Source organism: Rhinolophus ferrumequinum, chromosome 5, assembly GCF_004115265.2.
Source record: "Rhinolophus ferrumequinum isolate MPI-CBG mRhiFer1 chromosome 5, mRhiFer1_v1.p, whole genome shotgun sequence".
Classification (NCBI taxonomy): Eukaryota; Metazoa; Chordata; class Mammalia; order Chiroptera; family Rhinolophidae; genus Rhinolophus; species Rhinolophus ferrumequinum.
Window position 1 is genome coordinate 14,781,580 of NC_046288.1, and position 20,049 is coordinate 14,801,628.

At 38.9% G+C, this 20,049-nt stretch overlaps 1 protein-coding gene across 5 annotated transcripts in view; it reads left to right on the plus strand.

The window, feature by feature from the left end:
• LOC117022022 (mitochondria-eating protein-like) overlaps positions 1-20,049 on the plus strand; it is a 160,640-nt gene that overhangs the window by 83,244 nt on the left and 57,347 nt on the right. For 4 of the 5 annotated variants that reach the window (XR_004422984.1, XR_004422983.1, XR_004422986.1 and 1 more), the window contains exon 1: positions 11,188-11,479. The exons of the other annotated variant lie outside the window; for it this stretch is intronic. The gene's annotated coding sequence lies outside the window, so the exon portion shown is untranslated. Of the gene's footprint in view, positions 1-11,187; positions 11,480-20,049 lie in introns of those variants that run through there. 5 annotated transcript variants of the gene reach the window in all.

Sequence of the window (20,049 nt, forward strand, 5' to 3'; positions counted from 1 at the left end):
GCAGTAAAAATTGAGATGGAAAAGAGAATATAAATTTGAGGAAAATGGAGGCAAAAAAGATAAGGTGATTGACTAGATGGGGATGACAGTTGGAAAGGATGGAAAAGGTGAGGGAAAGAGAAAAAAGGCAATCAAAGGCAACCCTCCCTTTCCAAGGTGACTTACCCTTTCCAAGTGTCGTAAATAAAATATGGAGTTCAGATAGCCTTTAAGAGAGTTTCTAATGATAAGTCTATGAATCATAATACTGATTATTGTATTATTCAGTGATGTGCTCAAAGCTTCTTCAAGTTGAACCTAACACTAAGTGACTCCTGGACATTTTAAGTTCACATACCTCTTTTCCATTATACTGCTACATTCTCTCTTGATGTTACTTATCAGCTGTAATAGTAGCTGCTGACTGTTAGTAGCATGCTAGCCTATAGCAATTCTTCCTTCTTCTAAATTTGCTATTTCAGATGTATACTGTAGACATGGAAGTTAGGTAACTATGTCATCTCCCTCTCTTCTGAAGTCCGTAGCTCTTCATTTGTAATTTCCTACGACACTCCTCCTTCTACACTGCTTTACTCTTAGCTGTATAAATGCTTTCTATGCCTTATTAAGGTTTAAACACCTGAGAATAAGAAGGGTGCAATATTCTTTGTGCCCTTCAACACAAATCACCCCATACACAATCATCTTGCATACAGAACTTAAACAATACATAGGTGTCTTTTCGCACCAAGATTGTTAGAATTGTGAATAGATTATGAATAAACAGACTCTGAGGAGCATTGTTTTCTGAGTAGAGGAACGATAATGCTCTGAAGGTTTAAGTCTTTCAAAGAGCCTTTTGCTTAATTCCTTGTTCTTAATTGTGTTCTAGATGGATAAGGTTATTAAGAGGCAGAGATACAAACAACAAAACATCATTAAAGCAGAAAAAAACTGAGGGTAATCAAGTACAATTTGAGAAAAAAGGCAACCAACAAAGAAAATATTAATAAATATCAGTAGTCCCCTACTTTTGCACAGAATGGATTTCTGAAAATCTGTGTGAGGGTTAAATCTGTATATTCGCAGAAGGCTGAAAACCATAACAATCCTTTAGGTACGTGTTATTGGTACAATTTGAAAATATACATCTAGCAATTTGTGTCAAGTTTTTATTTTTATCTTCCCTGACAATTGAACCTCAGATGAACTGAACAAGTTAAAGCTAAATGGTACATTTTTGATGCCAAAATTGTGCCATTGGGGACATGCCTGATGATTTTGACCTTTGTTCCCTGCAATTAAGTTTATGAGACCCATACCTCTTATTGTTTCAATAATACTTTTATTTTTCTACCATACTGCCTCTTATAACTATAAAAATGTTATATCAAAATTCAATTGAGTACCTAAATTGTCACTTTCGCTCAGAAAAAGAAGGCAATGGGGTAAAAACTGAGCTATTGGCCATCTTCCTCTAATGGCTCAGTAATCGTTTTCCAGCTGCTTACTACACCAGTACACATTTATGAGTGCCAATTAATGATGTGCAAAGTGCAAGTTGGACAAAATCTCAGAAACTGTGAGTTAAGGACTGCCTATAATTTGAATATTTAAGAAGACAAGCAATCACAGAATTTTGATTTTGTTTTCAAGTTTTTAATAAATACTATGTCTATTGGGTTTGAGAAGCAGAAGGGAGTTGGTTAATATTGACACAAATTTGCTTTTCTAGAGTCTCCAAGTCTCTATGTCCTACCTGAATTCTGTCCTACGTGAACAATGAGAAAAGGTTTCCTAATCAGGGGCTTATTGCTCCTTCTCTATAACGATTAAAGTTTGGCAAACATCTTTTTGCTCTTAGTTTACTTGATACAAGATGCAAATTTACCAAAGACATTTTTAACAGGAAACTAAGCAAAGCAGGAGGCCTCAAAATAAGCATAGAAATGGGGTGAGTTTTATAGGGTAAGTACATTTAACCCAGACCTAATCAAAATGTAGATACAGCTGAGTCAGCTCAAACATTGATTATGTACCAACTACATACCTGGCACTTTATAAAGCACAAAGGATAATAGTGGATGTTCCCTCTGGAAACTTACAGTCCCATTGGAGAGAGGAACACATAAACAAAGAAGTTACTATAATGTGGTGTGGGGACAGAGCCCCAAAAAACAGTTTCCAGGCTCTCAGCCTCACATAGAAAGGTGCTGGCTCAGGTAGTAAATGGCTGTCGACTGTGATCAAATGGCCATCAGCTGTGGCTAGTTGGCCGTCAGCTGTAACCAGTGAGCCATCGGGCACTAATATAACTGCCGTGGCTAGGCTAGCAGAAAAAAGGGGGGAGCTAGCAAGAAGATGGTGGCTGAGCCTGCAAGCGGCACAGTGAGGGTTGAGAATTGTGTTGCTCCTGGTTCCTGTGTCTCCAACCCAGCCGCCAGTGAGAGTATAGTGGTGTGACTCCCCTACCTATGGCTCCGTGGGTGTTCCTTTTTGGCCTCACCATGTCCTGCGTTCTTATGTGGGGAGTGGGACCAGAGACCCCGCCTGACACCCCGCACGACACATGGCGAAGTCGGCAGGATCCCCTGCACTACATGTGGTAACTTTATAAATGGGGGGGACAGACATGTTACACATATTATTGGTTTACTAATAGGTGTGATGGGACACTTCATTTCCACCTACTAGTTTTTTTCTCTCTCCTCAGTCTGGACAGTGTTTACTAGCCAGTTGTTCATTCCTCATTCCTAAAACTTGCCTCTTCGTCTTTCACACCCAGGTAAGAGATAGCAAATACATGGCACGTGTGCCAGTGCACATCTCCTGTGCCACGGCACTCATTCTTTCCCCAAAAGTCCCCACAAGCTATTTCATACGACGTACCAGGCAGCCTCTGGGAGTAACTGGCACATGAGATGAAACTCATCTGCTCCCTTTATTTAGGGTTACTTCCACTAGTACCATATTGGCAGATGCTGTTTGAAACTTTCAGCATGGGGTCTGATTTCTTGCCCAGCCCAAAACACATACTCTTTAATTTCTGTTTCAGCTTTTTGCATTCCCTTTTGGGCCAACCACTAATTTATTTCCTATGTGAGGAAACTCAAGGTCCCAGCTCATTTGCAGAGCAGCGATAACTATGACTTCTCATATGTGATGAAAAATCACACACACCTCATATGAGCTCAACCTACATAGTATTAACACTAATTAACATGTTTTGAGTATGAATTTAGGTACCAATAACACTCATGTTTTGCAAATATGAAAACTGAGAATTCAAGGGAGTCAGGATTGGAATTCAGGCAAAGTCAAGACTCCGAATTGTTAACCCCTACCCTGTACCATCTCCACGTCTCCCGGGTAAGGGGAGCACCCCTCTGAGAAGTCTGTACTTTTCTTGATATATGCTATTTTAAACACATTGAGAGTAACAGACTTACTTAGGAAAATATACACAGGAAAGCAAATACAGCAAACTATTAACAACTGTCCAATCTCCTTGAAAGTGCTATTGGTATACTATTCCTGTAACTTTTCTGAAGGTTTGAATGCTTTCAAAATAAAAAAATTGGAGACAAGAGAGTAACAGATCTAATTTTCACTGAGTAAAAGAGGTTATTTCATGACAGTCTTAAAATTATAGATGCCTTAGAATTATACTAGGACAATATATATGTTCATTAAAATATTTTTTAAAGATTTGTGGGGGGGATTTAGAAAATAACGTTACATAATTTAAATATGAGTCATAAAGGAAGATGCAGCATAGGAAAATTGCTTCCATCCTTTTGCTTTGGGGAGTTAACCTCTCTAAGAACAACTTGACCAATAGGGATAAATGCAAAGGACAGCAGTCAAGACACTCAGGGTAGAATCTGAAGGCAAATTCATATAGAAATTGGAATTTTAAAGCAGAAGAGGTTTTTAAATGATCTAGTTCAACCTGTTTATTTTATAATGATGAAATTCAGTACGAGAGACTTTAATGAACTTCCCAAATTTCTTCAGTCTGATACTAGCAGAACTACTCATTTCTTTTGTATCCTAGTTTAGAGCGTGTATCATTCTAATTCCTCTAATAAGTGATGAAAAGCCAACCCAAGATGCCTAATGAGGGAAAAAAGGGTGGTGTTGAGGGAGAGGCAGCATTATGGTGATAGATTTACGGGTCAACATAACTGAAAAAGGTATACAGGGGTAGCTTAACTTTTGGAATAACTGGCTAAAAAAATTCATCTCTCCATCATGTATGCTGCTGGGTTGACTTCATTCTTAGGCCCTATAAGGTGGTTCTCCTCTAGTTCCAAGCTCATATCAATATACACTCCAATCCTGTAGACAAGACTTTGTTTTTCCTATAATACATACAAGGCACAAAATTGAGTTTTATTAGCCCTGATTGGCCTGACTTGGGTCACATGCCTATCCTTGAACCAATCACTGTGGCCTCCCACTGTGGGGAGAAGAGAGGATAAAATGCATTTGATTTACTTAGTAAAGGTTATATTCTCTCCTCCTGGACTCAGGAATAGAGTAATCTTCATTGGAGTCACAGATTGAGAATGGGAGAGATTTGGATCAATAAATAAAGCTGGGGTACTGTTAACACAAGAAGTAGGTACAGATAAGAAATGGCAAAAAAACACAAATTCTACAACATAACATAAATAACCGTTGAAAGAATAAAGGCTAAGAGAAGAGAAAAGTTGCCTTGTAAAAAATATCCAGATGGCCAGTTAGCTCAGTTGGTTAGAGTGTAGTGCTAATAAACACCAAGTTTGTTGGTTCAATCTCCACATGGGCCACTGTGAGCTGCACCCTCCTTAATTAAAAAACAAAAACAAAAACAAAAAACCCAAAAAACTGTTTTGAGGGGATAGATTAATCTGTTTTCTTGTACTTCAGGAAAGAGTTAGGACCAAGAGGCAGAGGAGATAAGGATATAGATTCAATTCAGAGATGTAAAGAACTTTCTAACAATTAGAGATATCCAGTAATTGAACAGGTGCCATCATGAAATAATGAGTTTCCCACAGTTGGAAGCCTTCAGGCAGAAGGAGGGTGACCATCTGTCAGGAATGTTGTAGACAAGATCTCCACACTGGGTGGGAGGTTGCTTTAAACTGACTTTTAGATTCTAAATTACTGAGAACAGCATGGATAAAAAATCTAAATCCATTCAAGAACTAAATTATTCAAAGAAAGGTAATAGAACTTTCAGCTATGTTGTTGAATCAACCAGACTTTGGGTGCCAGCCATTCGATTTTACAAGGAATACAGATACAAATGTTTAAAAATGATTATTTTAAAGTTATAACATTATCACCCCCCAAAAAAAATTTTTTAAATTTATCTTCCAAATTTGTTCTATATGTTCACATAATGTTACTTTTGTCAGACTTATACCCTAAGCTGAACAAAACTAAGTCTGTATTACTCTTTTTATCTTCCCAGCTCCTAGGATACAGGATAATTGAATGGCTCTGCTACTATCAAGCTGCACCTTTTCACTTAACATTAAATATGTTTATCACATTCATACAAAATATTCACCGTTACCATTTTAAGGACTTATACATTTAATTGCATTGGTATACCATAGTTTACTCAGCCATTCCCTACTGGAAGGAATTTAGGCTTCATTCACCTTTTCAGAATAGTTTTGCCTTGAACATCTTTCTGCAAACAGCTTTTCCCCTCTTTTGAATTATTTCCTAGGTCTGGGGTTAGTGGTCCAAAGGGTATGGATATTTTGGGTATGATTTTCAGAATATGTACTGCCAAAAGAACGCTATCAGTTCGCAGCACTACTAGCAATAACCGAGTTTAACCATTTCCCTAATGCATTGTCCACGTTAGGTTTTATTCAACATTTTAAAAATTGCTAACATATTAAGTGGTACTTTATTTACATTTCCCCAATTCCATTTTTTTTTCTCTACAAGTGAGTTGGAATAGTCTTCTCAACCTTTTTTTTTCCTTTTAAAAAATAAAAACACAACTCAATCTATATTCCTACCAGAGGGAGTGAACTCAGCAGTACATGTGTATGCAAAGAAGTCATAGTAGAGAAAGGGAATAAAAAGATAGTGTTAAAGTAAAAAGATTCGGCCCAGGATGGAGTCTCTTCACATTAACAACCCAAAACTTAACAAAGTTTCTATGCTCAGATCTCCCAAAAAAGGAAGGCCTAGGTCAACTAATCAGTGCTTGCCTGCTAAACACAAGTTACATAACCCAGCTCCAAGATTTCTCTTTGCTCCACATGAGGGAAGTAACCCTGCCCTCACCAATGAGCAAATAACCAGTATAACTTCCTTGTTCCTGCTCCTATAAAACCTATAAAACCCTTTTGAATTGTACAATCCTTTGGAGATCCTTTCTGTTAGACTGGATGCTGGTCAATTCATGAATTGCTCAATAAAGCAAATAACATCCTTAGACTTTATTTAGTTGAATTTTTTCTTTAACAACAGAAAGGATAGAAATTAACTCCAGGAAGAAGGGCAAATTTCTCCTTCTCCCCATTAGAATTGCAAAGGCTAGACAACAATGAGCAAGCATTGGTTCAACATCTCTGACATAGCATCCTGAAACTGCAGGAATGCTAAAGGAAATAAGTGTTCTCCAATAAGTTCCTTTTCCTTTAAATTCACATGTGTCATTCAGAAACCATAGTTTTTCCTGGGATTTTGGTTATGATTCCAAATATCTCAAAAATAATTTCCCGTACCAACTCTGCCAAACAGAAAAGAAAAAGCAGATAAAAAAAATCACACGGTATGAAAAAAATTAAAGCACAGGAATCATATAATAAGATGATAGTATGTCAAAAAACAAAGCAAAAAATGAAGTTTGACATAGTTTCCACAAATAACTGCATTTGTTTTTGTAAGATATTAGTAAATAAGTACAGATCACTCTGATTTATTTATTTTTCCCTCTGGAAAGATATACAAATACAAGTGGGAAAAGATTAAAAATAAGATATTAAAAGTGTAAAATTGAAAGATTAAAAGTCCTTGTTCTCACAGCTATTGCACAAGACGTATTTGCAGTGTACGTGCCACTCCTTAGACATGCCTCTGTTTCTTGCCACTTATTAATTCCTGGGAAAACACAAGGTGAACGCACTAATAAAATCACAACTAAATTATACACAATTTGAGACTGACATGTTATAGTTATCTAGGTATAATAATAACAATCTTATATTTTCCATGGGAAACTGGCAGTAATAGCTTTATGTGTATATTATTCATATTGTGTAGCAGAGAGAAAACAGCCCCCCCCTCATTTAAGATGTGCTTGAAATTGTGTTATTTGTCATATAATCTGAATAATTTTTTGTGTGTCCAAAATGCTACTGTTAGGTTTTTTTTTTTTTTTTTTTTAAGAGGTGATTCCTTAAATCTCCAGGAAAGACCAAAAGAATAAGAGTTCAAAGAGAAACTCATTTATTAAATGAAAGGTAGACAATACTAAGAAAAAGAAAATGTTCTGACATCAGTCCTAGGTAGGGATTAGAGGATTCTGGCCACCCTTTGCTGCATGTTTTTGGCTTTTGTCAGAAGCAAAGTAGATTTCAAAAGTGGAAGTTTTATGAGAATAGGGACCTAGACTTGGGCCTAATGTCTCGTGGTGTTCAATAAATACCTGCTAAATAACTGAATGAATATACTTCTCAAAGAATCAGGGAGAAGCCTGAATCTCCAAAAGGCCAGAGTGTGTAGACTAAAGGACTTCTGTAGACTTGTCCCCTCAGTTGAACAAAGCTAAGCTCTGTAAACTCTTTTTACCTGCTCCCCTGTATATATTCCGAGCCTTCTGAGTCCTCATGTACACGAGGAGTTTCTGTTCACTCTGTAGACTGATTGAAGAGTGTACTGATGCTTGAGTTAGGTTATCAGACACAAGCCAAAAGATGGAGAACTTCAAAATGTGCCTTAAACTCCAGAGCTGGCAGTAAAAGGCTTATGTTCTCTGTGCCACTATATATTATCCTAAAGTTTTGTTTATACAATATATAAGGCCACTTTTTATAAGAAAGACTGCTAAGAACCAAAGCAAAATTTCAACAGTAAAAATGCTATCATTAGAGGAAAGCAATGAGGCCCAGCAGGAAATGTTTTTGGGTTCTCGTGGTGACATTTGTTTTTGATTATATGTACACAGTTGAGCCTTGACCAACTCTGGGGAGTTAGTGGGGCTGACTACCTGCAAACTTGAGAATCCATTTATAACTTGTCACCCCTCTGCATATGTACACAGATTCCTGACTATGGATTGAAAATAAATGTTTTCAATCCGAGGTTGGTTGAATCCTGGGATGTGAAACTCAGGTATATAGAGGGCCGACTGTATATTTGTTGAAAAAAAAATCCACATATAAGTGGACCTGTGCAGTTCAAACTGGTGCTGTTCAAAGGTCAGCTGTAATATTAAATACTTTTGTCTGGGTTTTTAAAAGCTTTTGACAGGAAATAAATCATATTCATTTTCTTTCTAATTTGTGATATCCAAAGGCATATTTTCTAGTTTCTACAGTCCTGATTACCAAAAACAAGAAACAGGTCTTTAAAATTAAGTTCCTGCCTATTTTAATTCCCTCTGTTGGCCTCAACACATTTTAATAGAAGATCACAAATTACTCTTATTCTTCTCCATACCTAGGCATACTTACTTTCCATTGACAAGTAGCCTGATATTTTATTTATACAATAGTCAATCATCTTTTCAAAGTACAGATAAGAGATATACAAAATTTGATATTTTACTTAAATGCCCCTCAATTTCTTTTTAACAAAATGGGTATGGCCATCTGATGGATGTTTTCCAATCCCACCAAGCAATTAACTTGATTCTGACACAATCTACCTGGAGATAGATCACAGATCTCACAGGATAAGGGCTTAGTCCCACAAATTCCACACCCTCCCAATTTTAGATGCTAATCACAAGTCCAGGTCATTACCTGTGCTTCTGATTAACTGGACATAAATTGAAGGTTCCCACACACCCTCTTCAGGTTTGATTAATTTGCTAGAGTGGCTAACAGAACTCAGAGAAACATTACTTTTACCAGTTTGTTATAAAGGATATGATAAAGAATACAGATGAACGGTTAGATGAAGAGGTACAGATGGTGAGGTATGTGGAAAGGGGCACAGAACTTCCTGGCTGTTTCTGGGAGTGCCACTCTCTCCGAATTTCCACGTGTTCACCAACCCAGAAGTTCTCAAAACCCCAGTGGTTTTGGGTTTCTATAGAGGCTTCATTACGCAGGTATGGTTGATTGACTCATTGACTATTTAAGTGATTGATTCAACTCCAGCCTCTCTCTTTCCCTCCCCAGACGTCAGGGGGTAGGACTGAAAGTTCCAACCTTCTAATCACATAATTGGTTACCCTCATCCTTTGGTTGCCTAGGGGCTTTGGGTCAGATGGGTAATGGACTATGGGGGGATCATTTCAGAGATTATATAAATGCCTAACCACTGTGCTGTACACCTGAAACTTATATAAAATAATATTGAATGTCAACTATAATTTAACAAATATATATATATATAAACACACATATATGTATATATACTATATATGTAGTCATGGGATGTAAAGAATAGCATAGGAAATATGGTCAATGGTATTGTAATAGCTGTGTACAGTGTCTGATGGGCAATAGACTTGGTGGGGTTATCATTTTGTGAGGGGTATAAATGTTTAATCAGTATGTTGTTTTGTACACCTGAAACTAATAAAAAAATAAATTTCATCTGAGCAAAAAAAAGTCACCTCATTAATAAAAGCACTTTTATTATTCTCACTTAGGAAATTCCAAGGTTTTAGGAGCTCCGTGCCAGAAATGGGGATGAAGACCAAATATATATTTATTATAAATCACAATATCGAGATAAGGTGGGGATAGGTTCTGCAAGAAAAACCCCACTAAACTGCAGGGGAAGACAAAGGACCAGTAAATCAAGATGAAACAGGAAAGCAGCAGAACGGGCCAAGACCAAAATGGTGACAAGATTCACCTCCAAGTATCCTCCAGCCACATTATACAGTGGTTGTAATACATCTCCATACTAAATGACATGTCCCCAAACCCCATGACACTTCCAGAGAGGACGTATCAGGACAAAAAAGGGGTATATCCTAAATTCCTGGAAAACCCACCCTTCCTGAGAACTAATAAGAATATTCCACCCCCTTATTCCCATATTTAAAAGCCTGACTAATAAGAACCACTGCCTGGGCAGGGGCAGGGCTGTCTCTTGCCTAAGGGCAGCCTGTACTCTGGCTGTGGATTGGACTACCTCACAATAAACTACTTCCGCTCTTTGGTCTGGCTCACACTTGAATTCTTTCCTGTGTGAAGCCAAGGACCCTCTTTCCTGCAACAATATCACAGGTAGTAAGAAAAAGAATGATAAATTAGTTGTGTCTCCCTTACTATTCAATGAGAAATATTCTTACCCGTTTATAGAAATACCTATACGCAAAAGTAGACAGATGCACCACCAAATGATCCCAACAACCAACAAACACACATCAGGAAAGCACTCAAAGAGAGACAAAGACACAGCCTTCAGAGAGAGATTAGAGAGGAGACAAAAGGAACAAGAGAAACATGTATTACTTGGAAAGAATGGACAGCTATTCAGGACAGGCAGCCAGCAGCACATCCCTACAGCCCCAGTGCCAGGCAAGAACAGGGGACTCCACTGGAGAGTAACTGTGTGTGTGTTTCTCTCTCACACACCAACACACGCTCTCCTCTTCCCCTCAGAAATGCATTCTTTCTCCAACATTCAGTCTCTCTCTCTCTCTCTCTCTCTCTCACACACACACACACTCATACACACACGACCTCTCACCAGTCTCTCTTACACATGCAATCTTTTCTATATAATCTCTCAGTCTGTTGCGTACATAAACCTCTCTCTCACCACACACAATCTCTAACACACATACAGTCTGTTACTAATACACACAGAGTCTCTCACACACTCACGCTCACAGTCTCAGCGACGCGCGCGGGAAAACACACCCGCACGCTCCTCCTCGTAAGTCTCCATCGCACGCCCCGTCGGCTCCGCCTCCTCCGTGGCCCCTCCCCCGGGTGGGCTCCACCCCGGCGGCGGGGGACGGGACGGGCGGTGACAGTAGGGGCGGGGCGGGGTTGCTAGTCGCGGCGCCTCGGCCCAGGGCCGCTCGCAGACTCCTGCCCGCAGCGAGCGCGGCCCAACCCGGACGGGCCTCCGACAGTGGCGCCGCCTCGCGCTTCGCCGCCTGGCTCCTCGGGCAGCCCTGCTTGGTGGCAGGATGTGCTCGGCCGGGGAGCTGCTTGGAGACTGCGGCGCTGGGGGAGCGTGCAGTGAGGATGGGGAGGCGCGGGCTGAGCAGGCGGCGGTGGGGACCGAATGGGAGCTCCGGGCGAGCCCGCGGCGGCGCGGGCAGCGGACCCCAGAGGAGCGCGGGCAGGTGAGTGGGGGTCGGCGCGGCCGGGCGGGTGCCTGAGTCCCACCGGCGGCGGACGGCGTGGCCCGGCCGGCGGGTGTGCGGGCGGAGCCTGGGTCCGCGCGGCGTCGGGGCAGCAGCCGGGAAGAGCCGTTAGACCGCGGCGCTCCGGCCGGCGCAGGGCCGTGTGCCTGGCGGGGTGGACACTGCCCTTCCCTGCGGTCGGGTTCTGTAAAAGTGTCTCTGTCAGTGGTCTCTTATCTCAAAGCTTTCCACGTAAACACTTCTTTATCAACTTCAAGTCCGTCCCCCTGCGCTGCATTTTGGGGGACAGCTGCTCCCCTCCCGCCCTCCATCCTGGCATTTCTGAGCACACGCCGAATCTGTAAGGTGTGGGTGGATTTCTCAAGATGATCAGCCAGGGTCTGAGGCATGTGTAGGAGCGAGTATTACAACAGATGTCTTAGCAGGGACTGTACCGAGAGCAAGTTCTTCACACGAACACAAATGAGATCTAAACTTCATTTTAAAAGTGAAGAATCGAGACAATTGCTTGCTACCAAAGGGAAAGAAGTATACGAGGGCAACCGTAATAAGAGAAACGAGAAGTTGGGTAATTTTTGAAACTCTGAATTTGCTCTCACTAAATGAAGTGTGACAATAGACGTTATAACACATCAAATATCTTCAGGATTAGGCAAGACATTTGATAAAAGAAATTGAATTATATGTGGGATGAATTTTCACCACTAAATACGATTAGACCTTCAAACATACCAGAGATAATAAAATAAAATAAGTAGTGGAACAGGAATGATTATTTGCCCTTACTACAGTGTAGATTGTTGGGACAATCAGTTGACACCTGTCTCTCATTACCCTTCTCCAGCTGTCCTTTTTGTCACATTTCACAAACTCCAATATCATCATTAAATGCATTAAGAGATTAAGTATAACTTCTAGTAAGTCAGTATTTTAGGAAACAAATAACTGTGTGTGGCACACACAAAATATGCCTTAGCATTAGGTTTGCTCACCATGTGGAAGTGGAATTTTTCATCTTTATGACAGTATAGGAGATGGTGACTGAAGCAAATCATTGGTTGTTAGGAGATCTTTCTGATTCTCTTCCTGGTGGTTTTCCCCATTAATTGTACCATCACTCAATAGCTAAAGGGCTTAGTTTCCTCTTACTTTAGTTGTTCAACTGGAAAAGTGAAGAAAAAGTCAACAGGAACTCACTTGGTGAAGGGTGGGGTGCTCTGGGTACAATTAAGCTGAGGTTCCCAAAGTAAATTTTCAAGCGGTTGTAAGGGAGCATGTAAAATACTTCGTTTCAGCTTTTGTGGATTTCCTATCATCAGTAGCTCTGGTCTTACCAAAATTGCTTATGGTACAAAGAAAAAGGATAGAACAAAAAAAGAATGAAACATATTCTAGAAAACAGATACCACTTTGCATACCTGCTTCTTTCATTGTATGTCATAGAAATTCATTTTTCTGTAGTCCTTTGAAAATGTTATCATTATATTTTTATCACAGGATTTATTTATGTACTCTAAGCCTACATATGCAATAATTGAAAACACCTGAGATACGTATTTCCTCTTATACAAGCACCAAAGATTAACTTCTTATCAAGAAGCCAAAAACAAAAACTTGATACAACCCAGTCCATTGGTGTAAGAAGCAAGCTTTTGTGATAAATCATTTCTTTTTAATATTATCACAAAGCCTTGTTTTCTAGCTTTATTTTAAATCCTGAAAATGAAATTAAAAAATTTATGCACTGCTTTGCAATGATGGTAGAGATAACTACAGATATGAAGATATTTTTGAGGGGTAGTAAATGAAATGAACAGTTATAAAACATATACTAAGGATTTGTTTTATTTAGTTTTTCTTTGGGGAGATCGTGTGTGTTTGTTTTGTCAATTTAGGACACACAGACTCTAACTTACAAATGGAATATTTTTGAAAACTTGGTTTGTAAACTAGTTATTTAGACTGAAAGTGAACTTTTCCAGAGAAACAATGATATAAACAGAAACAGAACCACAACTAATTAGCTGGAAATGATGCAGAAGCCATTTTCCTGCTTTCCTTTCTGCTTAGCACTCTCACTTGGTGTTCCAGAATCTTTGCAGCCTCATGGGCTTTGAGAGACAATTGGTGTCAGCAGTAGCAGCGGGGGCAGCAGCAGCTGCTTTATAACTGGATCACAGCTATGGAGGTGTGCTCCTGACCACAATAGCTCCAGAAGGGATCTGACTTTTGCTCCTCCAGCTCTTTCAGTGATTTTTGTCAGCCCCTAATTTTCTGTATTAAATCCCTTTCTATTTCTATTTCCTTCATAAAGTTTTGCTCTTACCTGATAATTTGAGGAAGCGGGTTTCTTCCCCAGGCTAAAGGCTCCCTTATAGACATCCTTTTCTTAGCTGATTTTTCTTCCTACTTCTGTCTGAGAAGCTTATGCCCTTCTCTCAACTGGGAAGGCTCTTGCATAAGATTTGACTATACAAAGCCTACCTTTGGCTTATTATTATTGTGATACAAGATCAAAATGTGTCTGTATTTTGGTGTTTACTTCATGTAATACTGAAATGCTAGTATTAATATAGGTGTTTTATTAACAGATATTGTCAGCATCATTTTTTACAGTTTGTCCTTAGGTGGTGCTACATCTGAGAGAAGACAGGTTCCTCTGCTCTTTTGCCTTCAGTTTTTTCAGGTGGGATGACTGACAAAGGTGGCCTAGTTAAAATAAAGTACGCTAGGACAGGAGGACTTTAAAGAATCGGCAAGTCCTCTAGATGAAGAAACTGTGTCGTTTGAAGTAGGAGTCAGGGCTCTCAGAGACATAAGCAAGGGAGAGAGGCAAAATGCCCAAGCGACTGATGGGACAGGGCATGGCCTCTTCCATGTATGTAGGTAATTGGGTGCATGAGAGATGATCCGAGTATGGTGATGACTGTGAACGCCAGGGAGCTGTATGTAAGAGTCACTGCCCTGCTCTGTGGCTGGAAGACTAAACATCTCCAGTCCTTTCATTACATGTTTATCATGGGAATGGCATCCTTAGATGCAGCAGTTCACAGCCTGAGTAACCTAAGACAGCCCAGCTTACCTAGAGCGTACTTGTAGCGAGGTCCCATTATCTTTATATTGACTTGAGAATCATTATCTTCAGCTTTAAGGTCTTTCTTTATGATTGTCAAATATGTACTTTAGAAAATGTAGAAATACAGAAAGATCTAAAGGAGAAAACACTTGAAATCCCACTGAGAAATATTTTGTTAAAAATATCAAATATTTGGTATTACTATTTTCACATATCTCTGTGTGTATACATACATATTTTTAAACATGTTTTAATGTAATATTTGAATTTGGTATCTTGTTTTATCTACTTAGCAGGTTGTATCATCTTCCCATGTTATCAAAAATTCTTTTTAAAAATAGTTTTAGGGCTGCCTAGTAGTTCATTTCTACAATATCGCACGTTTAAGTTGCTTCAAACTTTCTTTTATAAATAATGCTATAATAAAAATCTTTGCTTGTAAATCCTTAAAGTTCTATTTTGGAATAGATTTCCAGAAGTGGAAGAACTAGGTCAATGAATCAAAGTCTTTGAAGCCTCTTGAAATGTCCTAAAGAATTGCATTCAAGGAAGGTTGCACCAATGTCCCTTTCCAGCATTGGTATGTTAGAGTGCTGATTGGAAACCATCGATATAAAACATTAGTAGTTCTTTTTAACATTATTCTTGGACCATTTTCCTTTTGGTGTTATTATAAGAATTTATCACTTATTTCACATAGATTATAAATGTTTTCCCTGTTTTCTGTTTACTTTGCAATTTTATTTATGATGGTTTTGATTTAGAAATGCTTTAAATTTTTATTAGCCAAAGGAAACTTTTTGGTAATTCCATACACACACATCACACATACTCACATAGATACACACATACCCTCCCCACATATATTTAAATATCTGCATATATATTTGTTTAGAACATTCTTTTTAATTCTGTTAGTTAAATGTCCACCAATATTATTGAGTTTGTGTGTGTGTGTGTGTGTGTGTGTGTGTGTGTTTTACCTTATGTATTTAATCTTTTTAGAAGGACTGTATGTGTAATGTGAGGTATGGAGTGAATCTTTTATTTTTTTCTAATCATGGAATAATCTTTCTTCCTGGCTTTACAATCCTTTGTAATAGTTATAAATACTAAAGTCTGTGCTAAACTTTTATATTTTTGTTGGTATTATGAAAGTGATTCCACCCCCATTATGTTTTTGCTACTTGTTTCTAGCTATTGGTCCTTATATATTTTGTTTTTAACTAGCTACCTTTCTGAATTCTTTATTTTAATACTGATAAATACTAGTATCTCTTAGAGTTGACTTTTTATATCTTTTAGGGGCCAAAAAAATGTATATACATTTTAAGAAAGGAAAAACACTGTATTAAAATTGTAATACTCAATATATATCGATAACAAATGATGAATACAAGTCATGTGTATACATTTTTTTGGCACCCCAGTATAATAATTCAATCTACAGACAAGTTTGATTTTGCTTCCTTTCAAATGGTAATGCTTCATTGATATTTTTGGCAATGTTTGGAACTTTCAGATCAATGTTGGCTTATAGATATTTATGTAAATAAGTGACAGAACCTCCATGAGATCACCTTTAAAAAAAAAAGGCAGTGGAAGGAGGCCTTATGCTTCCTCTTTAATCTATCATTAAAAAATATGATTAACACTACAGATTCTAGGTACAGAATATCTAGGCCTGAATCCTAACTCTGCCACTTACTAACATAACTTTGAGCAAGTTAGTTAACGTCTTGGCCTTCAGTTTCTTCATCTATGCAGAATCATAGTTTATGACCCTCAGGATTGTGGGGAGAATTATATGTGTTAATAGAGCAGCTCCTAGCATGGAATTGGCATATAAATGTTAGCTTTTGGATGTAATTTTCAACTAGAACACTAACTGAAAGAAATGGAAAAATGTCACTAAGTTTTCCAGACTCTGCAGTTAGAAAATCTCCCTAGGAGGAAGGGGGAATAGAACAGTGCTTCTCACCCTTAATCTGTGTACGAATCATCTCTTGTTAAATGCAGATTGTGATTTCATTGGTGTGGGGTGAGGCCTAAGATTTTGCATCTCTAACTAGCTCCCAAGAGAGGCTGATGCTAGCCACGGACTACACTTTGAGTGGCAAGGGAGTAGAGGATAAGCAAGCCAATCCAGTGTTGAACATCCTATCTGTAATGATATATGTAAGGAAGTGATTTAGCTCTTTCCCTAGAAGGGTTTAATTTTAACTCTTGGTAAGATGTGAGAAGCCAAGAGTTTTTCCCTAAGCCAACTGATTTGCTCTGGGTCCTACAACTAAGTAGTGCTAGAGCAGACCAGAACATAGGCCTCCAAACTTCAAAGCCGTAGTTTTTCCTTTATACAAAGAGCCCTCCTACAGGAAGGGTAAACAGTCCCTGACAAATCTGCTGCCCTCCTTTAGATTGTGTAGTTCAAAATGAAATATTCATTCATATCCATTTCCTTTCAAATGCAGTTTGCAGGCAATACTGTAACAAGTACGATGAATTTAGATGAATTCAGCCTTAAACTTAGTCGTGTTGTTCCCAAGGAGGTCCATTCACTGAGTAACTCAGGGAATAATTTTGCATATGGTAGGGATCTTTTGTTCATTTTTTATCGTTATTCCGAGTGGAACCTCTAAATCAGTGGTTCTTAACTGGGGCCAGTTTCGCTTACAGGGGACATTTGGCAATGTCTGGAGACCTTTTTGATTATTACGACTGCGGGGGGTGCCACTGGCATCTAATAGGAAGTGTCTAGGGATACTACTACTCATCCTATAACGCCCTATGACAAAGCATTATCTGGTGCAAAATGTCAATAGTGCCAAAGTTGAGAAACCCTGCTTAAAATGTATCAGGGTTACAGTGCTTTCAGTTGTCGAGAATGACTGGTTTGCTAAGAGATATTCCAATGGATACGTAAAACTTATTTTCTCGAAGCCTGCATTCCAGATGGGTAGTCTCCCAACGGATCTTTTCTCACATCTCTTCTGGCTGCTCCTCATATGCAACTTTATCTATTTCGCTCTCTCTCGCATCTTTTCTGCCCCTCTTCCTTGCTACCCATCTTTCCTTTTTGTTTTTTATCTTTCTCTGTTGGATCTCTCATTCTACCTTTGTCTTTTATTCTTCTCAGCCACTTTCTCTTTTTTTGCATTCACCTCCTCCTTCCCACTACCTTCTCTCCTCTGTAGAAGCTGAGAATTATGGGACAATGAAAAAGGTTATGGAGTATGCCAGTTCCAATTTTGAATCCTGACTTTACTACCTTATTAGCCTGTCATCCTAATTACTTAATACCTTAGAGACTAAATTTTCTCATTGTAATGGGTATAATGCTACCCTCTTCTTAAAGTTCTTATGAGGACTCAGTGACATTTTGTACACAAAATACCAGCATATAGTAGGCCCTCAATGAATTTTAGCTCCCTATTTTACCCTCACCGTCCCTCTCATCTTTTTGTCTAGTTCCCTTCTTAATTCCTCTCATCTAACCAAATGGTAGTACTGAATTTTTGTCTTGGCGTAGAATTAATCCCTGGTCGTTCGCAGAATGTAAAAGATTTTATGAGAGTCTACAAGAGTAAGAAAAAACTTATTGAAAGTTAGAGAGAGCACTCTGGCAAAGGGAATTTTGCCAGGGCAGAGCTCAATATGGACAGCTGTGCCGATGAGAAGGAGTGCTGGGGTTTTACATTTTTCTAAGAAGGATGTAGGGTGCTTGGCAGCTTGCAGTGGGGCTGCCGTTACAATTGTCTTCTCCTGGGAATGTTCCTGTTCCCATCTATGATGGATGTCAGCTTGCAAGGCATTGCTGTTGCAATTGGGAACCATTCTGTTCCCATCTATGATGGGTGATTGTTAGATCGCAGGGGGTTGCTGTTGCAATTGGGAACTGTTCTGTTCCTACCTGCGACGGATAGAAGGTGCTTGTCAGCCTGCAAGTGCGGTGCCAGCCAGGGGAGTCAGAGCCAAGCGGTCAACGATTAGCTCCTTCCTGGTAGCCGACAAACTCACTCCTGTTAATTCTTTGCTTGTCCCATCTTGCCAGCTCACAAGCCCGCTCCTGTTAACTCTCTACTTGTCTCATCAATTTTGTCAACGAAAGAATGTCCAAACCTGGAGAAAATGTTTGTAATAATTTATTTGAGCCAGAGGATACTCCTGGAAGCAAGATCTCTACAGACTGAGAAAAATGCTTCCAAGAATAACAGTTTGTAGTTTCTTTTATGCATTTGAGATTAAAGAGGGAATGTAAGGAAGATTACAGGAAGGTGGGAGAAAGCCAGGCAAGGAGCAGATTACAGGATAGTTAAACTCTTGAGGGTATTCATGAGGGGATTGGATTACAGGTGCTCTCTGGAGGGTTGGTCACACTTTAGAAGGAGGAGTCTGAAAGGGTGCTCAGGTATTAGAAGTAGGGGTCTGAAAGGGAGCTTTTCAAAACTGTGTTAACCTAGCTGCACAGAAACAATGGACAGGGCTTGCTTAAGGCAAAGATCACCCTTTTACTAAAGAAGGTATATAATATGCCTGGGGCCTGACTACCCACCATGACCTGTCTAGTGAGGAATTTATGATCAGATCATCCTGTGAGGTAACTTTCCATAAAACACTTTATTTTGTCCATAACTTTAATAGAAGTAATTTTCATATTTTTGGAATAAATATCTACTGAATAAAGTGTTAAAATTTCCTAATCTAAAAATCAAATAAGGTTTTTCATATTTATCTTTAAAAAAATTAACACACCAACCTCAATTATGTTGTTTTTTGTGTAGATTTTCAGTTGATTTTTTATTCGGTTGTAGGTCATTGATCCTTGATGGGAAAAAGAATGCCCACCCTCCGTACAAGTTATTCTCAATTTCTTATTCAAGAGAAATGTGAAAACAATGTTAAAATAAAAAACTAAATATACCACGCAATTAGGTTTGCCCTGAGGCCTAAGTAGAAACTGTATCCTTACTGTACCTTTTTAAAGCCTTTCCCACACTGTCTGCAGTTTCTGCCTTCTCTGTAGTTACAATCTTATCTTGCCGTAGCAGCCACATATCTTCAAAAACCTTAAGAGTCCCAACTTGTCATCTTTTGGTTCATTAAGTGTATTGAGTGCTCGTGTGTGTGTGTGTGTGTGTGTGTGTGTGTGTAAAGGAATTGATAAGACAATCAAAGAGTAATTTTATTTGAGCAGAGAAACTGAATTTCTAATTAACTTGATGCAAAAGATACTTTCAATCTTCTCTATTTCTTTTTCCCATATCCAGTGTTTTTTTCCATTAACCTCATTGGTAGCTATGCCTTATCTTGTCATAGGAAGAGGAAATGATTGGCTTCATTTGTTGTTGCTGTTTTCTTAGGGCAACAACTATTGCTTCTCAGAATTCTGAGCAAGGAGAAATCATGGTGGAAATGTTTTGAACTTTATGGAAATGGGTAAAATTATTAATACTATCTAAATATGGTGTTAAGA